Source organism: Rattus norvegicus, chromosome 13 (genome assembly GCF_021556685.1).
Source record: "Rattus norvegicus strain SHRSP/BbbUtx chromosome 13, alternate assembly SHRSP_T2T, whole genome shotgun sequence".
Taxonomy (NCBI): domain Eukaryota; kingdom Metazoa; phylum Chordata; class Mammalia; order Rodentia; family Muridae; genus Rattus; species Rattus norvegicus.
The window spans coordinates 7,364,078-7,370,690 of record NC_141546.1 but is presented as its reverse complement, the minus strand read 5'-3'; positions in this window follow the sequence as shown (position 1 = coordinate 7,370,690).

Here is a 6,613-nt window from a genome sequence, read left to right as displayed (position 1 = left end):
AGAGAGACCTCACCGCCTGGTCAGGTGGGCACTCCTGAGGCTGCAGAGCAGAAGAGACCACCAACACTGCTCACCCCTGCCCACATCCCTGGCCCAAGAGGAAACTGTATAAGGCCTCTGGGCTCCCGTGGGGGAGGGCCCAGGAGCGGCAGGACCCCTGCCTGAGCCACCACCGGAACCTGAAGGAAACAGACTGGATAAACAGTTCTCTGCACCCAAATCCCGTGGGAGGGAGAGCTAAACCTTCAGAGAGGCAGACAAGCCTGGGAAACCAGAAGAGACTGCTCTCTGCACACACATCTCGGATGCCAGAGGAAAAAGCCAAAGACCATCTGGAACCCTGGTGCACTGAAGCTCCCGGAAACGGCGGCACAGGTCTTCCTGGTTGCTGCCGCTGCAGAGAGCCCGTGGGCAGCACACCACTAGCGAACTTGAGCCTCGGGACCACAGGTAAGACCAAATTTTCTGCTGCAAGAAAGCTGCCTGGTGAACTCAAGACACAGGCCCACAGGAACAGCTGAAGACCTGTAGAGAGGAAAAACTACAGGCACGAAAGCAGAACACTCTGTCCCCATAACTGACTGAAAGAGAGGAAAACAGGTCTACAGCACTCCTGACACACAAGCTTATAGGACAGTCTAGCCACTGTCAGAAATAGCAGAACAAAGTAACACTAGAGATAATCTGATGGCAAGAGGCAAGCACAGGAACCCAAGCAACAGAAACCAAGAATACATGGCAACATCGGAGCCCAATTCTCCCATCAAAACAAACATGGAATATCCAAACACACCAGAAAAGCAAGATCCAGTTTCAAAATCATTTTTGATCATGATGCTGGAGGACTTCAAGAAAGACGTGAAGAACTCCCTTAGAGAACAAGTAGAATCCTACAGAGAGGAATCGCAAAAATGCCTGAAATAATTCCAGGAAAACATAAATAAACAAGTAGAAGCCCAGAGAGAGGAGAAACAAAAATCCCTGAAAGAATTCCAAGAAAACATAAATAAACAAGTAGAAGCCCATAGAGAGGAGACACAAAAATCCCTGAAAGAATTCCAGGAAAACATAAATAAACAAGTAGAAGCCCATAGAGAGGAGACACAAAAATCCATGAAAGAATTCCAGGAAAACACAATCAAACAGTTGAAGGAATTATAAATGGAAATAGAAGCAATCAAGAAAGAACACATGGAAACAACCCTGGATATAGAAAACCAAAAGAAGAGACAAGGAGCTGTAGATACAAGCTTCACCAACCGAATACAAGAGATGGAAGAGAAAATCTCAGGAGCAGAAGATTCCATAGAAATCATTGACTCAACTGTCAAAGATAATGTAAAGCAGAAAAAGCTACTGGTCCAAAACATACAGGAAATCCAGGACTCAATGAGAAGATCAAACCTAAGGATAATAGGTATAGAAGAGAGTGAAGACTCCCAGCTCAAAGGACCAGTAAATATCTTCAACAAAATCATAGAAGAAAACTTCCCTAACCTAAAAAAAGAGATACCCATAGGCATACAAGAAGCCTACAGAACTCCAAATAGATTGGACCAGAAAAGAAACACCAACCGTCACATAATTGTCAAAACACCAAACGCACAAAATAAAGAAAGAATATTAAAAGCAGTAAGGGAAAAAGGTCAAGGAACATATAAAGGCAGACCTATCAGAATCTCACCAGACTTCTCGCCAGAAACTATGAAGGCCAGAAGATCCTGGACTGATGTCATACAGACCCAAAGAGAACACAAAAGCCAGCCCAGGTTACTGTATCCTGCAAAACTCTCAATTAACATAGATGGAGAAACCAAGATACTCCATGACAAAACCAAATTTACACAAAATCTTTCTACAAATCCTGCACTACAAAGGATTTTAAATGGTAAAGCCCAACATAAGGAGGCAAGCTATACCCTAGAAGAAGCAAGAAACTAATCGTCTTGGCAACAAAACAAAGAGAATGAAAGCACACAATCATAACCTCACTTCCAAACATGAATATAACGGGAAGCAATAATCACTATTCCATAATATCTCTCAATATCAATGGCCTCAACTCCCCAATAAAAAGACATAGATTAACAAACTGTATACGCAACGAGGACCCTGCATTCTGCTGCCTACAGGAAACACACCTCAGAGACAAAGACAGACACTACCTCAGAGTGAAAGGCTGGAAAACAACTTTCCAAGCAAATGGTCAGAAGAAGCAAGCTGGAGTAGCCATTCTAATATCAAATAAAATCAACTTCCAACTAAAAGTCATCAAAAAAGATAAGGAAGGACACTTCATATTCATCAAAGGAAAAATCCACCAACATGAACTCTCAATCCTAAATATCTATGCCCCAAATACAAGGGCACCTACATACGTAAAAGAAACCTTACTAAAGCTCAAAACACACATTGCACCTCACACAATAATAGTGGGAGATTTCAACACCCCACTCTCATCAATGGACAGATCATGGAAACAGAAATTAAACAGTGATGTCGACAGACTAAGAGAAGTCATGAGCCAAATGGACTTAACAGATATTTATAGAATATTCTTTCCTAAAGCAAAAGGATATACCTTCTTCTCACCTCCTCATGGTACTTTCTCCAAAATTGACCATATAATTGGTCAAAAAACGGGCCTCAACAGGTACAGAAAGATAGAAATGATCCCATGCGTGCTATCGGACCACCACGGCCTAAAACTGGTCTTCAATAACAATAAGGGAAGAATGCGCACATATACGTGGAAATTGAACAATGCTCTCCTCAATGATAACCTGGTCAAGGAAGAAATAAAGAAAGAAATTAAAAACTTTTTAGAATTTAATGAAAATGAAGGTACAACATACCAAAACTTAGGGGACACAATGAAAGCTGTGCTAAGAGGAAAACTCATAGCGCTGAGTGCCTGCAGAAAGAAACAGGAAAGAGCATATGTCAGCAGCTTGACAGCACACCTAAAAGCTCTACAACAAAAAGAAGCAAATACACCCAGGAGGAGTAGAAGGCAGGAAATAATCAAACTCAGACCTGAAATCAACCAAGTAGAAACAAAAAGGACCATAGAAAGAATCAACAGAACCAAAAGTTGGTTCTTTGAGAAAATCAACAAGATAGATAAACCCTTAGCCAGACTAACGAGAGGACACAGAGAGTGCGTCCAAATTAACAAAATCAGAAATGAAAAGGGAGACATAACTACAGATTCAGAGGAAATTCAAAAAATCATCAGATTTACTATAAAATCCTATAATCAACAAAACTTGAAAATCTTCAGGAAATGGACAATTTCCTAGACAGATACCAGGTATCGAAGTTAAATCAGGAACAGATAAACCAGTTAAACAACCCCATAACTCCTAAGGAAATAGAAGCAGTCATTAAAGGTCTCCCAACCAAAAAGAGCCCAGGTCCAGATGGGTTTAGTGCAGAATTCTATCAAACCTTCATAGAAGACCTCATACCAATATTTTCCAAACTATTCCACAAAATTGAAACAGATGGAGCACTACCGAATTCCTTCTACGAAGCCACAATTACTATTATACCTAAACCACACAAAGACCCAACAAAGAAAGAGAACTTCAGACCAATTTCCATTATGAATATAGACGCAAAAATACTCAATAAAATATTGGCAAACCGAATTCAAGAGCACATCAAAACAATCATCCACCATGATCAAGTAGGCTTCATCCCAGGCATGCAGGGATGGTTTAATATACGGAAAACCATCAACGTGATACATTATATAAACAAACTGAAAGAACAGAACCACATGATCATTTCATTAGATGCTGAGAAAACATTTGACAAAATTCAACACCCCTTCATGATAAAAGTCCTGGAAAGAATAGGAATTCAAGGCCCATACCTAAACATAGTAAAAGCCATATAAAGCAAACCAGTTGCTAACATTAAACTAAATGGAGAGAAACTTGAAGCAATCCCACTAAAATCAGGGACTAGACAAGGCTGCCCACTCTCTCCCTACTTATTCAATATAGTTCTTGAAGTTCTAGCCAGAGCAATCAGAAAACAAAAGGAGATCAAGGGGATTTAGATCGGAAAAGAAGAGGTTAAAATATCACTATTTGCAGATGACATGATAGTATATTTAAGTGATCCCAAAAGTTCCACCAGAGAACTACTAAAGCTGATAAACAACTTCAGCAAAGTGGCTGGGTATAAAATTAACTCAAATAAATCAGTTGCCTTCCTCTATACAAAAGAGAAACAAGCCGAGAAAGAAATTAGGGAAACGACACCCTTCATAATAGACCCAAATAATATAAAGTACCTCGGTGTGACTTTAAACAAGCAAGTAAAAGATCTGTACAATAAGAACTTCAAGACACTGAGGAAAGAAATTGAAGAAGACCTCAGAAGATGGAAAGATCTCCCATGCTCATGGATTGGCAGGATTAATATAGTAAAAATGGCCATTTTAACAAAAGCAATCTACAGATTCAATGCAATCCCCATCAAAATACCAATCCAATTCTTCAAAGTTTTAGACAGAACAATCTGCAAATTCATCTGGAATAACAAAAAACCCAGGATAGCTAAAGCTATCCTCAACAATAAAAGGACTTCAGGGGGAATCACTATCCCTGAACTCAAGCAGTATTACAGAGCAATAGTGATAAAAACTGCATGGTATTGGTACAGAGACAGACAGATAGACCAATGGAATAGAATTGAAGACCCAGAAATGAACCCACACACCTATGGTCACTTGATTTTTGACAAAGGAGCCAAAACCATCAAATGGAAAGAAGATAGCATTTTCAGCAAATGGTGCTGGTTCAACTGGAGGGCAACATGTAGAAGAATGCAGATCGATCCATCCTTATCACCCTGTACAAATCTTCAGTCCAAGTGGATCAAGGACCTCCACATCAAACCAGACACACTCAAACTAATAGAAGAAAAACTAGGGAAGCATCTGGAACATATGGGCACTGGAAAAAATTTCATGAACAAAACTCCAATGGCTTATGCTCTAAGATCAAGAATAGACAAATGGGTTCTCATAAAACTGCAAAGCTTCTGTAAGGCAAAGCACACTGTGGTTAGGACAAAACGGCAACCAACAGATTGGGAAAAGATCTTTACCAATCCTACAAGAGACAGAAGCCTTATATCCAAAATATACAAAGAACTCAAGAAGTTAAACCACAGGGAAACAAATAACCCTATTAAAAAATGGGTTTCAGAGCTAAAGAAAGAATTCACAGCTGAGGAATGCCAAATGGCTGAGAAACACCTAAAGAAATGTTCAACATCTTTAGTCATAAGGGAAATGCAAATCAAAACAACCCTGAGATTTCACCTCACACCAGTGAGAATGGCTAAGATCAAAAACTCAGGTGACAGCAGATGCTGGCTAGGATGTGGAGAAAGAGGAACACTCCTCCATTGTTGGTGGGATTGGAGACTTGTAAAACCATTCTGGAAATCAGTCTGGAGGTTCCTGAGAAAATTGGACATTGAACTGCCTGAGGATCCAGCTATACCTCTCTTGGGCATATACCCAAAAGATGCCTCAACATATAAAAGAGACACGTGTTCCACTATGTTCATCGCAGCCTTATTTATAATAGCCAGAAAATGGAAAGAACCCAGATGCCCTTCAACAGAGGAATGGATACAGAAAATGTGGTACATCTACACAATGGAATATTACTCAGCTATCAAAAACAACGAGTTTATGAAATTCGTAGGCAAATGGTTGGAACTGGAAAATATCATCCTGAGTGAGCTAACCCAAACACAGAAAGATATACATGGTATGCACTCATTGATTAGTGGCTATTAGCCCAAATGCTTGAATTACCCTAGATCCCTAGAACAACAAAACTCAAGACGGATGATCAAAATGTGAATGCTTCACTCCTTCTTTAAATGAGGAAAAAGAATACCCTTGGCAGGGAAGGGAGAGGCAAAGATTAAAACAGAGACTGAAGGAACACCCATTCAGAGCCTGCCCCACATGTGGACCATACGTATAGCGCCACCCAATTAGACAAGATGGATGAAGCAAAGAAGTGCAGACCGACAGGAGCCGGATGTAGATTGCTCCTGAGAGACACAGCCAGAATACAGCAAACACAGAGGCGAATGCCAGCAGCAAAGCACTGAACTGAGAATAGGACCCCCATTGAAGGAATCAGAGAAAGAACTGGAAGAGCTTGAAGGGGCTCGAGTCCCCATATGTACAACAGTGCCAAGCAACCAGAGCTTCCAGGGACTAAGCCACTACCTAAAGACTATACATGGACTGACCCTGGACTCTGACCCCATAGGTAGCAATGAATATCCTAGTAAGAGCACCAGTGGAAGGGGAAGCTCTGGGTCCTGCTAAGACTGAACCCCCAGTGAACTAGACTATGGGGGGAGGGCGGCAATGGGGGGAGGGTTGGGAGGGGAACACCCATAAGAGAGGGGAGGGGGGAGGGGGATGTTTGCCCGGAAACCGGGAAAGGGAATAACACTTGAAATGTATATAAGAAATACTCAAGTTAATAAAAAGAAAAAAAAACATTGTTAATAATTATTCTTATGACTCCTAGTGTGTTTGGTATTCAGTTGTCACCAAGAAAAT